The sequence below is a fragment of the Sorex fumeus genome, unplaced genomic scaffold (assembly GCF_029834395.1).
Source record: "Sorex fumeus unplaced genomic scaffold, SorFum_2.1 ptg000063l, whole genome shotgun sequence".
In the NCBI taxonomy this organism is placed as follows: domain Eukaryota; kingdom Metazoa; phylum Chordata; class Mammalia; order Eulipotyphla; family Soricidae; genus Sorex; species Sorex fumeus.
The window spans coordinates 70,063,420-70,080,328 of NW_026606120.1; positions in this window are offsets into that span (position 1 = coordinate 70,063,420).

Genomic DNA, 16,909 nt, shown 5'->3' on the forward strand with positions numbered 1-16,909 from the left:
TCAAAGGGTTCTGGTACTCTGTTTCTGCAGTTCCTCATACTTACAGGAGGTGGCAGCAGAGGACAAGGAATCCCAGAGGGTGGCTCCTGCCAACCGTGGGTGACAAATGGGCCCCTGGGTGCTGTTTCCCATGTTCTTTAAATGATTACAAGACCCAACTGTGTAGGGCCCATTTCCGCTGTTTGTTTAGGCTTTAGGCACCATGTTTAAGAACATTTTTTTTCTTTCTCAAGAAGATTTGGAGTATTATACTGAGAGAATTCAAGATTGAAAACAGAACAGAGAGGGCCAGAGTAATAGTACAGCAGGGATGGCATTTGCCTTGCATGCGACTGACCCGGGTTTGATCCCTGGCATCCCACATGGTCCACAGAGCACTGCCAGGAGTAATTTCTGAGTGCAGAGTCAGGAGTAATGCCTGAGCAACGTTGGATGTGACCCAAAAAGACAAAGAAAAAAGAAAAAGTAAAAACACCAAAAAAGCAGAGAATCCAGAGAGACTTTAGAGCAGGTAAGGCACTTTCCTTGCAGTGGCTGACCCAGGTTCAATTCCCAGCACCGCATATGGTCCTTCAATCTCCACCACTGCATATGGTCCTCCAAATCCTGCCAGCAGTGATCCTTAAGCACAGAGACAGAGTAAGCACAGAGTAAGCCCTGACTCACACACCCCCCCCCCCCAACAAATAAGCAAAAACAATGAAAGAATAGAAATCATGGGAAGATCCTACTGGGTCCCCTCGCTGCTTCAGTTGTTTTGCGGTGCAGGGTAGGTCAGGGCGAAGAAGCAGCATCCAGGGGCTGAAGGTTGGGCCACCAAGTGGACAGCCCCTGTCCTACTGTTTGGGGGGAGGTGATGGTGGTGGTGGAGTGTTAAGTGCTCAAAGACCAGAGGAGCAGGAAGAACGAGAGTTGATTGAGATGCAGAGATGCAATTCTGACTCCCTCCCCTCCAGCCTTGCGGGGTGCCCCTTGCATTGGGGCCCATCCACCCACCCAGGTCAGCCCTGCCTCTAGGCTGTTCCTCTGCCTGGAACAGTCTCCCTAGTACTGTCAACACTCCTCAGGGACCCTATTTGTTTGTTTGCGGGCACACCCGGCAGTGCTCAAGGGTTACTCCTGGCTCTGCACTCAAGGGTCACTCCTAGTGGGGTTCAGAGGACCAGGCGATGCCTGGGATTGAACCTGGGGTTCCCACATGCAAAAACCACGTGCTTCTCATGCTGGGGGAAAAGGCAGCTCAGATAGAGAAGGGAACACTAAGTAAAGGGTGTTGGGAGAATCCGCCCAGGATGGGAGAAGCATGCTGAAAGTAGACTACAGACCGAACATGATTGCCACTCAATGCCTCTTTTGCAAACCACAGCACCCAAAAAGAGAGAGAATAAAAGGGAATGACCTGCCACAGAGGTGGGGTGGGAAGGATACCGGGATCATTGGTGGTGGAAAATAGGCACTGGTGGAGGGATGGGTACTCGATCATTGTATAATTGAAACCCAAGCACAAACATTTGTAAGTCTACAACTGGTGTTTCACTGCACTGCACTGTAGCACTGTCCTCCCGTTGTTTATTGATTTGCTCGAGCGGGCCCAGTAACGCCTCCATTGTGAGACTTCTTGTTACTGTGTTCGGCATATCGAATACGTCACGGGTAGCTTGCCAGGCTTTGCCGTGCGGGCGAGATACTCTCAGTAGCTTGTCGGGCATTCCAAGAGGGGTGAAGGAATTGAACCCGGGTCACTAATGAAGAAAAAAATTTTTTAAAAAACACCACGTGCTTCTTTAGAGTAGTCCTGGATGACAGCAACTGCTGTGAGTGTACATGACATTTCAGGAGTCTGGCGGGACACCAGGACATGACTTCCGGGGGCAGACCCATAGCTGGGCAGCTGACCATGGCTGGCTGTTGCTGATGGAGCCCCATCAACCTGGGAAGGGGGCTGGTCCATTGTTGGGAGGGGCTGGCACATAAAAATCTATGAGGATTTTCATAAGGGATCTGAAGAGAAGGGGAAGCCCCCAGGAGCCAGATCAGCCCAAGGGAGAATGTGGGGACTCAGAAACCTGCTGGACTCTTGGTCCCTGGGGGTCCTCAGCCACTTGCTAAGAGGATCCTCCTACCTGATTCTCAGCTGCCTGAGGCTTCCCCCTGTGACAGGGCTCTGAGCAGCTACTGGGGACACCTGACCCCTCCCCACGGGAGACCTAGGTGAGCTTCCTTCCTGGAGGGAGATGCCAGGGTTCGAACCCTGGTCAGCCGCCTGCAAGGCAAGTGCCTGAACCTCTGTGTCATTTCTTCCGCCTGATACACTCTTCTTTCCTGACAGGAGTGAAGACTAGAAAACAGCTGATTTTCACATGTCAGATGAATATTTAACCACATTCAAATGCCAATTTCAGTGTGCTGCGTGTGTCTGATCGTTTCTTCATGATCTTCTCGCCATGTCTCTGCTTTTTTGTCCCTTCCCTTTTATTTTTCGTCTTGCATTCTGAATCACAACTCCCGCAGGCTCAGCTCATTTTCTGGCTAGTAGGTTTTGGAGAAATGAGGCAAGAGGGGGTGATGTTGCTGATCAGCCTCATCTGCAGAGCCTGCTTTGCTGGGTTCTGCTGGCGGGCCAGCTTCCTTTGCTGCCAGCAGAACAGGCCAGTAGACTTGTATTACCGTTCATGCTGTCTTCTTTTAGCTCCTGAATGATGCTCGGAGGGGGTTGGAGAGGTGGTGCAGCAGGAAAGGCGCTTGCCTTGCATACAGCCAACCCTGGTTCTACCCCAGCCACCACATATGCTCTTCTGAGCCCCACCAGGAGCAATCCCCGAGCACACAGCCAGGAGTAAGAGGCAGACAATCTTCTGAGCTGCACTACTGTGAGAACAAGGAGATGGGTGCCGAGAGGGAGCCCCACACTTGCATGCTGGTAGGAGAAATGGAAAGATGAAAGAGCCTTCCCTGCCTCTGATGAACCTGGGTAAGTGTAGACGCCGTTTAGATTTCTAAGAGGGGCCGAAGTGATAATACAGACCCGATTCGATCCCTGGCATCCCATATGGTCCCCCAAACACCGCCAGGAGTGATTCCTGAGTGCAGAGCCAGGAGTAACCCCTGAGCAATGCCGGGTGTGACCCAAAGAGAAAAAAAAAAGATTTCTGGGGCTGGAGCGATAGCACAGCAAGTAGGGCGTTTGCCTTGCATGCAGCCAACCTGGGTTTGAGTCCCAGCATCCCACATGGTCCCCCGAGCACCGCCAGGAGTAATTCCTGAGTGCATGAGCCAGGAGTAATGCCTGTGCATCGCTGGGTGTGACCCAAAAAGAAAAAAAAAAAGATTTCTAAGAGTATGGCTGGAAAGATAGTCCAGCAGGTAAGGCACTTGCTTGGCACACAACTGATCCAAGTTCAAGCCCTGTCACTGTACAGGGTCCTCCAAGCATCACCAGGAGTGATCCCTGAGTGGAGAAACAGGAGTAAGCTCTGAGCACCGCCAGGCATGGCCGAACCCCACTGACATACCAGGGAACCCCTCATCTGTTCATTTAGTTACCGCCCGCCCCCAACAGGAAAAGACATATAGCTTCTGTACGTAAACACAAGATGGCTCTTCCGTATTGCTCTTTATTTTTAGACAGTCTTGGAGAGATAGCATAAGTAGCTATTTAAAATAAAATGGGAAGGGAAGACGCAGGAGGCCTGATGCTTCTGAAATCTTTATTTCTGAAAGGTCTATTTTTTTTTTCAAACATTCAACTGCAAAGCAGGTTCCATACATTCCACTGTAAATAAAAGCAGACAACGAAGGCAGGCCTTAGCGACGCTCGGACAGCTGTCGACAGAAGATGCCACGAAACACTTCACAACCATCAGTGGGCCCGTTTTCAAAACAAAACCTCGAAGAAGGACTCGAAAGTCGCTGAGGCAAGACACCCTGAGGACGAGGACGCAGCCCCGCCCTCTGCCTGCGTCCCGCCTGCACGCGGCTGGCTTGCCAGAACTCCACTCTGCCGTAGTGCAGGTCTGCTCCTCAGCCTGCCATACGTGCGGCTTGCTTTGTTTTTCTCAAGACCATATGCTCGGAGCCAGAGCGAGAGCTCTACCGGCTGAGTTTACACTTTGCATGCTGGTGGCCTGGGTTCGATCCCTGGGACTGAGAGCACCAACGCTGGGCAAAGAGAGCCACAAAAAAAAAAAACACAAAGAACTCTCTGATCCTGGCACGAATAACAACACAACTTTGTTCCTAGGAGCGTCTGCAGCATGGCATCTTCCCTCTGAAAGGCTCGCGGAGGCACCCGGACCACCCCTCAAGTTCTCTCCCAAGGCAGGGCGTTGAGCAACTTCTCTGAATGTCTTCTGCTGTCACACTGCGAAGTCATGAACAGGGACGGCAGAGACGCCCTTTACTTTTTCTCTTCTTTTTGGTTTTGGGCCACACCCATCTGTGCTTAGGGCTTCTTCCTGGCTCTGTGCTCAGGGGTCACTCCTGCAGGGGTTCAAGGGACCATATGCGGTGCTGGGTATCAAACCCAGGTGGGCTGCTTGCAAGGCAAACACCCTCCCTGCTCTACCGCCTATTGCTCCGGTCCTATCTGCAGTCTCTTTTTATCTCTTCCCTTCATTTAATAGGTTAGAGCGGATGGTTGTCTTTCTTCCACTGAGGCCCCTGGGACACCCCATGATCACAGGGTGCTGCAGTGCGGACCTCATGAAGTGGATGAGGCTGGATCCCAGTCCAGTGGCTCACAAACTTCCCACTTTGTGTGGGAAGTCACGGATGCCAGAAGTGGCTTCTCATCCATAAATGGGCGCACGGGCTACAAGACTACTTAGCTTACTTTGGGCTGAAAGTAACAGTAACCGAACTCAACACTAGCTTGAGAAAATGGGGGGTGTGTATTTTGGTAGCCAAGGAAGGGTGGAGTAGCCGGGGTGGACTGTGTGAAGAAGCAGAAACAGGGTCCTGGAGAGAGAGGACAACGGGGAGGGTGCTTGCCTTGCACACACCTGACCTGAGTTAAGTCTCTGGCATCACATATGGTCCCCTGAGCCCACCCAGAGTGATCCCCGAGTGCAGAGCCAGGAGTAACTCTTAAGCACCGCTGGATAAAGTCCAAAGCCATCTGGAAAAAACAACCAAACAACCAAACAAACGAACAACCTCCCCAAACCAGAAACAGACCTTTGGGGACCATCAGGACTTTGTCTCCTGTCTCGCTTTGCTCTGAACCTCACCAGGTTTCCTCATGGAGCAGCTAACATGCTTCCTCAGAGCCCCTTGGGGTGACCCTAAGAGCTTTCCTGTCTGAGCCACCTGGAGGGGCACACTCACTGACTCCAGCCCACACTCCCTCTGGGCAGCCCTGCTATGGCCCCAGAGGCCCCGGCGGCTAACATGCACCCCACACCTGTGGTTCTTCCCTTATGTGGGGTGGGAAGGAGGAATCAGAAGTAGTTCCAAGAAATACAGGGGACAGAAGAGATGGAGGACATGTGTGCTCCAACAAATTTAATTTAAAAATTGTTTTTGGCCACATGCAGCAGTGCCCAGGGGTCATTCCTAGCTCCAAACTCAGAAATTACTCCTGGTGGTGCTTGGGGGGCCATATGGGATACTGGAGACTGAACCCAGATCGACCACATGCAAGGCAAATGCCTTACCTCATGATGCTCAGGGGTTACTACTCCTGGCTCTGCACTCACTAGGAATCACACCTGATGGTGCTCAGGGTACTATATGGGATGCTGGGAATCGAACCCTGGTTGAGCTGTGTGCAATCCAACCTGCTGTACTATTGCTTCAGCCCCAACAAGCTTAATTAAAACAAAAAAAAATAGTGAAACAAAACAATTTTTATTGAATAAAACTTAATTAGAAAGACACGAAGGCAGAGAGAGAGAGGAATAGATGCTCAAGAGAGAACACAAGTTTCTCCTGAATGGAAAAAAAGGCCCCAAGTTTAATTGTGGATGAAAGTTCTGGAACAGCTGTGTCGAAACACCTAATTGGTCTTCTCGAGCCTCTGATCAAAGTTATTCACATTCTCTGTTGTGAGGAAATGTTGGCAGGAAACTAAGACATGTTTTGGATAAATTATCGGTCAAGTCTCAACTGACACCACTGAATTTTCTCTAATGGGCATCGTTGCCATATCACCGCGTGGAGAGGATGCTGGGGGGGGGGGGGGGGCGGGGCCGGAAGTCTGCGTCTGCACGGCAGCTGTTCAGCTGGAATCTGCCTGTTGTTGGTTCTCGGGACTCTGGAGCCTATGGAAGGCTTGCAGCTTGCTGCCAGTGATGGTGAAGGGAGATACTGGGAAGGCAAATCAAATTTAAGTTTGGTCAAGTCCAGCTTTCTCCACAGTGTTAGCTAAGATGCTCCCCCCTCCCCACAGCGCGGTGGGCAGCTGTGCGTGTGCTCCCGGAGTCAGGGGCAGGAGCCTGAATGGGCATGAAGGACCCGCCTCTCTCCTCCCCCTGAATATTGGAGATGGGGCACTGATCCCTGCACCTCAAAGGTACAGATGGGCCAGAGAGATAGTACAGTGGGTAGGGTCCCTTCCTTGCACGCAGCCCAACCCATGGTTGCTCCCAGACGTCTCAGATGGTCCCTGGATAAGCACCGCCAGGAGTGATTTCTGAGTGCGGCCAGGAGTTCACCCCTGAGCTCTGCTGGGTGTGGTCCTAAAACCAACCAGAGGTGCAGACAAAGGAGGGCTGCCAGGGTGATCGCTTCCTGCTTCACCTTCGTCATCATCGTCTCCCTGGAGAAATGATGTTTAGGGGGCCAAAGGGCCTTTGTCCTCTTTCTTCCGTTTATTCTTTTTCCTTTCCCCCCTTGGGAGTCAGTCCTCAAGAACTAGCACGTTCAAAGGCAACTGCATTCACAGGAAACTGCACACACTGCTGAATCATTCCAGTTCCGCAGTTCCTGGAGTTCGCACCCCAACACCCCCTAATTTCAGGAAACTGCATCACAAGAACATGACAGCACATGCCTGGAAAAGGACCTTAAAAAGACCTGAGAGGGATTTCAGTGTCTGCCTCTATCTGATTCTTGGCAGAGATGGCAAATAACAACCACCACCACCACCACCACCTCACCAAAGCCCAGGGAGAGGGAGGCTCTGATATATCATATTTTTAGATTCATCTGCCTGGTTTCCAGCAAAAGTTCACATGGCACAGTCAACACTCAAGGGGGGGTTATAGTGCCCTTGGTTTCAAGTCTGTGCCAGAGCGCTGTCTCTTCTCTACCCCTGCACTAAAGGAACGCTCCTCTGAAGTGTATTCAGAAGGTCAGCACATTGTAAAAAAAGAACAGTCTGCAGAGAAACAGGAAGGTGTTCGCAGGGAGAAAAATTGCTTCACAGAAACATGCCATAAAAAACACCTGATGTCAGATGTACTGGACAAAGACTTTAAATTCTTGTCTGAAAGAGGCAGAATAAGAAAGCCAACAATGAAAACTGAATGAAAGACATGGAGAAAATCAGGGAAATCAAGTATGAACATAATGGAATTATCAATAAAGACACAGAAATCCTAGAATATAGGAAAACATGAAATTCTCAAGATGAAAAGTACAATAGTTAAAATGAAAATGTTTGACGTCAGGCACTGGAGTGATAGCACGGCAGGGAAGGCGCTTGCCATGCACACAGTCAACCTGGGTTCAATCTCTGGCACCTCATATGGTCCCCTGTGTACTCCAGGAGTGATTCTTAGTGCAGAGCCAGGAGTAAGCCCTGAGCATACTGGGTGTGACCACCTCCCCCCCCAAAAAACAGCAATAGAACAATGCCTTGATCAGTGGTTCTCAGCATTTTTCTTTCTTTTTTTTTTGCGGGGGGGGGGTCACACCTGGCGATGCACAGGGGTTACTCCTGGCTTTGCACTCAGAATCACTCCTGGCAGTGCTTAGGGGACCATATAGGATGCTGGGGATCGAACTCGGGTCAGCCATGTGCAAGGCAAATTCCCTACTCCCTATACTATTGCTTCAGCCCTCGGTGTTTTTCTGACTGTGTCCCCATCCCAAGAAACTCAGTGAACTACAAGTGAGAGCAACTGTTTCGGGAAGCACCTATGACGAATTTGTTATAATCAAGCTTCCAGAAGAAAAAGATGAGGAGAGAGGAGCAGCTTGTTACACACAAGGACCCTTAGTTATAGGCAGCAGATTTCACATCAGAAACTAGAGGCCAGAGGGCAGCAGGCTGATGGATCCAACAAGTTAAAAGGAAAAAAAAAAGACTCAATCAAGAATTCTGTACTTGACAAAGCTGTTCTTTAAAAGTAAGGGAGAGACTAATCTTGCCACCACTGAACCAACACAGGTAGTCCAGTCTCTGGGCTTTAGTCTCTGGGGCTTCTCTGGCAGAGAGACCCCGGGGCCCACCCACACCCCACATTTTCCCACATATAAACAGCTCAGTTTCACAGCTCCAAAACTGATCCCTAAGAGACGCCAAAGAAGAATAGAAAGAGTTATGCTTGGAATATCACGTTTCACTCAAATGAGAGAAAGAATCTGGAGTTCTGACATCCATTCACGATCAAGAATCAGGGACGCTGGCTCATTTGCCAAGGTGTCGAAAATCAGATGGGCTGGTCACGTAATGAGATTTAAAGACGACCGCTGGACTAGAGCTGTTACCGACTGGATACCACGGGATGTCAAAAGACCGCGTGGCCGCCCACCTACCAGATGGTCAGACTTCTTCGTCAAGATCATGAACGATCGATTTGAGGCCCTTCATGTTCCCGGAGCGAACAGATGCCATTGGGCTACACTAGCATGCGACAGGGACAAATGGAGACGTTACTGGCGCCCGCTCGAGCAAATCAATGACTAACGGGAAGTTAAGTGATTAAGTGATTAAGTGATGTTTAAATAAAGTTTCAAACATAAAAATTATAAAATTAAGGGAAGGAAGAAATTAAAGCATCCCTCAACAAAAGCTGATGAAATGAATTATCACTAAATATACCTTGAAAAAAATGTTCCAGTGAGGTCTCCAGGGGGAAATTGGACCAAGAGAGTAATTAAAACTCATTTTTTAAAAAGTCCTAATAGAAGTTAATACAATAATAAAACCTAGCATTATTGAACCAATAGTTTGTAACTTTTTTTTTGTTTTTTGCTTTCTGCATGATTCAAAAGTCTAGTGTACTCAAAATTGTTAGTCTAAAATATAGCATTATACTCTGGAAAGAAAGATGGCGGCCGCACGGGAGCCTTGTGGACAGCAGGTTTGAGCCGGGCTCGGCGGGAGCGGCGGGGACCTCATGGGAAGGGGGGCTTTGTGGGCCGTCCCCCACGCCCCACCGAGGTCGCCAGCTGCCCCCCACGAGCGGCTCTCCGGCACGGCCACGGCCCCGGAGGCACAAGGACTGAGCACAGAGAACCAGCCGCTTGGAGCAGAAAAGCAAATGGACTATGTGTTAAACCGCGCCACCAAGCCTGCCCGGAGGGGAAAGGGTGTTGCCCCGCTCGCCTGCTCCTCTCTGGAAAGAAAGATGGCGGCCGCACGGAAACCAGAGCACAGAAACCAATCTCTTAACTATCTAACTTTTAATAGAAATTCTTCCAGGGTCAATAAGTAAAATAGCAGAAATACAAAACCGCGCGGCCGCTATTGCGGCTGCGCGACATCATTTTATTCTTAAACCAAGTTGTAGAAAGCAAATCATTTCACAACGCTGTTTCAGCATATCTGATTGTGGGGGGTGGGTCGTAAACTCTAAACAATAATTGTGCATCTTCTATAGAAACAATCTATCTAGTCAATGTAGATAGAGTATTAACTAGAACTCATCTGCCTCACAAGAATTGGGAGGGGTGGGAGGTGGGGGTCTATTGGGGTTCGGGGTTAAAAATAAGTATTGGTAAAGGGAAATGTGTTTGATATTTACATGACTGAGACCTAAACCCGAAAGCTCTGTAACTCTTCCCACAGTGATTCAATAAATAAATAAATTTAAAAAAAAATAAAATAAAATATAGCATTATTATAACTGTTATATAAATCCACTTTTCTTTTTCATTTTGCCCATTTCTGGGACACATCTAGAAGTGCTCAAGGTCTACTCCTGGCTCTGTGCTCAAGGCTCTCCCCATCAGTAATTACTTTAAATGGGATGGAACCCAGTTATCAAAAGATAGATTAAGACTATAAAATAAAGCTCCCAGAAGAGAGTGACACAGAACGTCCTGCCCCAAGCCAGGCTGTCTTCACCAGGGCAACTTGGAGGGGTGGGTGGCAGGTTGAGTTTCCGTCCCCACCCCAGCAGAATCCTGGGAGCTGAAAACCTCCAGAACCCAACCGCAGCCATGCTCAAGGCCATTCTCCACAGGCTCGGACAACCCTGACCTATGGGGGAACCTGCAGAAAAACCCAGGTATGTGGGACCTGTGACTGAGATCTCCAAGCTCACTCAGAACAGGACGGGGCCTCCTATCCCTATCTCCCCAGTTTTCCAGTAGCTTGGCAGTCACACCCAGAAACTGCCTCCAGTCAATATAATCTCATCAATGGCCAAGATCCAGAGACCATGAAATAAAGCTCCCAGAAGAGAGAGACACAGAATATCCTGGGTGCGTGGCCACATTTGCAGCCATGTGATTTCTTATACTCTTGCCTACTGATGTACCAAAAGTAACACACATTTGTTTGGATTTAACATATATGTTTGTAATCTCTTATACTAGGGCTTAAATGGCTCCAGGATGAAATACAACAATCTTCACACACTTTCCTCTTATGGTGGTGGGAATGAGCACCATGGTGGGATTGGTGTTTGAATATTATCTGTAATGAACTACTGTGAACAACTTTTTTTTCTTTTGGGGTCACACCTGGCACTGCACAGGGGTTACTCCTGGCTCTGCACTTAGGAATTACTCCTGGTGGTGCTCAGGGATGATATGGGATGCTGGGAATCAAACCTGGGTTGGCTGTGTGCAAGGCAAACTCCCTACCCGCTGTGCTATCGCTCCAGCCCCAACAAATAGCACAGCGGGTAGGGCGTTTGCCTTGCACGCGGCCAACCTGGGTTCAATTCCCAGCATCCCATATGGTTCCCTGAGCACTGCCAGGAGGAACTCCTGAGTGCAGAGCCAGGAGTAACCCCTGTGCATCGCCGGGTATGACCCAAAAAGAAAAAAATAAAATTAAAATTAAAAAAATACAGACTAGCAGAATAGATTTTAAAAAATGAAGAAGAAAAGTAAAAACACTTGCAGCAGGGTCCAGAAACTACATGAGGTATTTAGAATAGTCAAAACCAAGTGGATGTGGGCCAGACAGACAGTCCAGGAGGGACATGTCTCTGGGCATGCGCCTCTTTGATCATCACCTGTGTTGGATGCCTGGTACTGCATATGGTTCCCTGAGCACTGCTAGGATTCACTCCTGAGCACAGAGCCAGAAATAATCCCTAATTCCCACCCCCACCTGCCAAAAAAGTGTCTGGGAGGTGCTGGGGAGGACATCGAACAGGACTGCTCTGTGTGAGGTGGTCAGGGAGGGCTGCTTTGGGGAGGAGAAGATGATACTAGAATAAAAGCCTTCATGATGAAAAGGCGACAACCCAGGAGACCTGGGGGGAAGGGAGGTATGTGCATGTGTGTGTGGGGGGGCGGGGGGAGGGGTTGGAAAGGGTGGCATGTGAAGCAGAAAAACCTTCACAGGACAGAGCAAGGCTGATCCGGGACCATCCCAGAGAGTAGCTGTATGCAGGAACAGGAGGAGCTGCACCAGAAGGCCTCCAGGCCCAGGTCAGGGAGCTCGAGTTTATTCCTCAAGGACAAACTCTGGAGGCTTTTCAGCAGCAAAGTGAGGAGTCCCCAGGGGCTGGAGCAATAGCACAGCGGGTAGGGGGTTTGCACGTGGTCAACCCAGGTTTGATTCCCAGCATCCCATATGGTCTCCCGAGCACCACCAGAAGTAACCTCTGTGCATCGGTGTAACCCTACCCCCGCAAAAAAAAAAAAAGTTGAGGGGTCCGCGTTAAGTATCCAGATCTCCCTGACTGCAGTGCTGAAAATGAACAGCAGGGGGCAGGGGGGAGGCGGGAAGTCGTGAGGGCGGCCTGGGCTTCCTTCCCTGGGTTTCAGGCGAGGGCTAAAACCAGGAATGATTATAAAGTGGACATGGGGCTGTTGTCAAGGAAGGATGCAGGGGAGGAGAGAGGAGGAGATATCAGAGTTACTCCTTTTGTGTGGGGGACTGAACTGCTGGCTGGCCACAGCATTAATTTATGACGGAGCAACTCGGCAGGACCCGGTTAGGGGTGGTGTTGAAGGAACTTTGCCTCAGGTGGGCTGTGGAACATGCCTCAGGAGCTGTTAGGTCATTGCCCTTCGGCTAAACAGGTAAATCTAGAGGTCAAGGAAAGCCTTGGTCAGAGGGGTTCTGGAGAGAGAGAGTACAGCAGGTAGGGCACTTGCCTTGCACATGGCTGGCCCAGGTTTGATCCCTGGAAACTTATAGGGTCCCCTGAGCACTGTCAGGAATATTGGCTAGAGAGAAATATGTGAGATTTGTGGGACAATCGATGGCCTCTGGAGTCGCAGAACGCTTGGGCCCATTATGGCACAGTTAAGACAAGAAAGGGCTTAAGAGGGAAACTCCACCATCAACAGAAGAAGCTCTGCCAGTTAGAGATGGTGGTGGAGGAGGAAGGAGGGAAGGAGCCCAGAAGGAGGAGAACCAGGCATGGGCGGCAGAGTTCTGCCAGGAGAAAGTGGCCGAGGCATCACATGCCATTGGAGACTAGTGCGACCTCAGGTCCCGGGGGTGTCAACACACAAGGCCACTTCACGTGGAGATGGGACGAAGGGCTGATGGAAGCAGGCTGGGAAGACAAGGGGGTGAATGGTGAGAGAATATCAGGGGGGCCCTGAGAGGGGGTGATGAGAAAGGTCTGAATAAGAGGGAGGCTTGGCTGGTGCTGAGCCAGCTCCCCGGGGAGACCCCAAAACTGGGTTGAGTCTCCCCTGGAATGATGAGTCAGGGAGGCCTCAGAAGGGGCAGTTCTGGGGCTGGGGAGAGAGTCCCGGGGCTGGTGCCTGAGTGGGTTAGTTCCTGTCACTGTCCGAGCACCGCTGGGAGTAGTCCCTGCCCGTGAGTGGGAGTTGTAACTCCCCAGGATAGAGTGACACTCAGACTCGTGTCCTCTCACCCACACCAGCTGCCCTCTCCACCTCCCTCTGTGCCAGCTTCTGCCTTGTCTCTCGCTGCAGCTTCCCTGCACCTGCTTTCCTCTGAGGCATCCCTGGACACAGTTGAAATCCACAGCCACAAGGAGCACTGTTGGGGAGGGGCCTCTAGTAGACCTAGTTGCGCTCAGGGTTCACTCTGGCCGTGCTCGGGGGACCCTCTGTGGTGCCAGAAATAGAGCTGGGCTTGGCTGCATGAGCGATCAAGTGCCCTCCCCCCTGCACTTTCTCTCCAGCCCAGGAGCACCTATTTTTTTTTTAATTTTATTTTATTGAATCACCGTGAGATACAGTTACAAGCTTTCATGCTTGAATTACAATCATACAATGATCAAACACCCATCCCTCCTCCAGTGCACATTCCCCACCACCAATCTCTCCAGTATACCTCCCCCCTTCCCCACCCTCCCCCTGCCTCCATGGCAGACAATTTCCCACATACTTTCTCTCTACTTTTGGGCATTATGGTTTGCAACACAGATACCAATAGACCCTCACTTTTGGTTCTTTATCTACTCTCAGCACACGTGTCCCATCCTGACCGATCCTTCCAACCATCATTTTCTTAGTGATCCCTTCTCTATTCCAGCTGCCTTCTCCCCCTGCTCATGAGGCAGGCTTCAAACTATGGAGTAATCTTCCTGGCCCTTGTGTCTACTGTCCTTGGGGGTCAGTCTCATGTTATGTTATGCTATACTCAGGAGCACCTTTGTGACACTGAGCTGTGGGTATCTTGACAAATGTTTGATCTTCATTCATCCACTCATTCCTTCATTCATCAAGAGGTTCCATCTTTCATGATATGGTCACGGGGGATGCCCGAAGCCCAGGCGTGAGAGAGGAGCTGGAGGAAGGTGCCCCTACAGGTCCCAGCCGGACACCAGCTCCTCGTGGGTCAGACAGTCCCGGAGAGGGTGCGCGGGTCCCGAGCTCCCCAGATGCCTGGGCTGTCCCACATGTGCTTTGTCAACTCCCTGGAATGCATGCAACAGCACAACAGCATGTGCCTGTCCCCTGCCAGAGTCCTCTTCCTCATAGCAGGGAGGAAAAGGAGGAATTGCTATGGACCAAAGTCCACAAGGTGTATCTTCCGCACTCTAACCCTGTGAATTGCTTTCAATTATCGGGAAGCCAGGCATGCTAAATGAAAAACAACAACAACAACAACAACCCACAAACAGATGGTGACAAAGCACAGAGAAAAGCCCCGGCCCAGCGCTGGCCCCTCTGACCGGGCCCCACCACACTCCATGCCAGCCAGTTCAAAGTGGAGTGGAGGGAGCTACTTCTTCTCCCCACAGTGCAGAGAAACTTTAGTTGCCAACCAACAGAACGGGCTTCCAGAAACTTCCCTCAGGGCCACCCGTCCCAGAGGATTCTGGGTGGTCCTGGCCCACGCGGTTCTCTCCAGGCAGGCATCTCTCCATTCCTGTCTCCTAGGTCTCTTCCAGGCGGGCAGGTGTCACTGATGATGATGGAGATGACTCCTGAGAAAGGCCTTCTTGGTGCTTTCATTGACGTGCACACGTCAGTGTCGTCCCCAAACCTCAGTGAGATAAACCACACTCCCCAGGCTGTGTGTACGGGTACACTGTGTGTACCACTGCATCCACCTCCACCACTGACGGGAGGCCACTGAGCATCGTATGACGAGGTCTTTGCAAAAGGGAATGGAGCAGTGTAATACATGGGCTCTTGTGCGTGGTGGCGGTTAGGCCTTCTAAAGGGGACCCTGTGTCAGAGCAGGGGAGAAGGTGCTTGCCCTGTGCGCAGCCAACCCTGGCTTGATCCTTGTCGTTGTGTGTTCCCTGAGCAACACTGGGAGCAAACTCAGAGCACACAGATGGGATTAGCCCCTGTTCTCGGTTACAATAAATGGTGGGTATGGTGCTGGGTTAGTGCTCAATCTTGCATGTTCTTTTTATTTTTGTGGGGGCTACCTACCGCAGGTGGTGCCCAGGAATCAAACCTGGATCTCCCGCAGGCTCGAGCGCTGGTTCTTGGAGCCATCTCCCCTGGATTCTTTTTCGAGGCTGTGTAGCATTCCCTCAGGGATGAACTGGAGGACTTTGCGGGTTCCCAACAATGCATGTTTTGTGCATTTTCATTCACCCCCAGTTACAAAGCTGCAGCGCTAGATTGGGGGTGAGGGCATCTCTGCAGGGTGACTCCTCCATGAGCCATTGCTGACTCACTTGCAGGTAAAATGTTCATGACCCCGCCCCCACCCCTTCCCCATCCTGGGCATGGTGCTGGGTACACAGCAGATGCTGGGTAAACCTTGAGGCATGCACGTAGACCCCTAGACCCCCCAGGAAGGGGGCTACTTCCTCTCCCCACAATGCACGGAGAAGCTTTAGTTGCCGACCCACAGGCCTGGCTTTTAGAAACTTCCCTCAGGGCTGCCCATCCCAGAGGATTCTGGGTCCTGAGCCTGGAGGGTGGGCCTGGCCCATGCGGTTCTCTCCAGGCATGAGAGCTTGTGGCTGTGCATCTGCTCACTGAGTTGAGAGGCTGCCACAGTCATGGAAACCTCAGTTTTGAGACTTACTTCACTGGAGCCGGTTATATATAGACAGAGCACCCCTATATCTCCACGCCCCAACACTCTGCCACTGAAGGGAAGCATCCGAGGGCCGACTCTTCCCATGACCAGGCCAGTGGCACAGGGTGGCGGACCCAGAATCCCAGTTCCTACCACCTGCAGCATCTCCCCACTCCCAGACACACCACCTGCCCCAGTTCCGGTGCCCACAGCGTGGGTATAACTGGAAGACACACCCACGGGCACCACACCCAACTCCTTTGCCCATCCTGGCAGCTGTGGCCCTGTGACTGCTGGCTGGTGCCACGAGAGGTGTGTGGTGGTTGGGACGCTGGCATGGGGGCATCTATCCCATTGCAAGTCCCCCGCCAGCCTCCCAGCTCCACGCTGTGGAAATGGGGGTGCTTCTTCCTGTCCTCTGAGGGGTGGTGCTGTGCATGGGCAGAAGCAGCTAGTCAGGGTGAACTAGCCCTGTTTCCTGCTCCTCCAGAAAGGTCCCAGGGGTGGTTGACCCTCCCCAAGCCCTGCAGTTCCCAGGATGAGCTTGTGAGCCTGGGAGATTGTGAGCACAGCTCTGTGGGACAAGTGGAGGAAGAAGGCCTGGGGGGGGCACACCCCCTCATCCCACCCTCCCCGGGCCTCACCAAGCAGGTCCATGCATCTGCCCCTACGCTGTCTAGCCAGGGGGTCTGTGCACCCCTGGAGGACTCACCAGTGGTGGCATTTAGGGGGTGACCCCTCTTTCCACAAACATGCCCACTCACCTCCCCACACAGCCAGAGACCAGCCCTCAGTTCCAATCAGTTGAAATTTAGTGAGCTCCGATGTTGGGGTACAAGGCCCCCGCTGGGCGGGGCGGGGCTTCACTGTCCAGGCAGCATGCGGTGGGGCTCAGTCCCAAGGCACAACAGTGCCCATCTCTCCGCACTGGTGTGACCCAGAAACCGGGTTCTCCCCAGGCCCAGAGCAGGCAGAGCCTCACTGAGGCACCCCCACCCCCACCGTCCCCGCTGACAGACTGTCACTGCCAACAAGGTCTCAGAGCCAGAAACTGCAGGGGTGCCGGAATGGGCGAAGCAATGAGTTCAATCCAAGAAGGACAAAGATGCGGCAGGATCCAGGGACATCAGAGCCCACTGGCCGGCC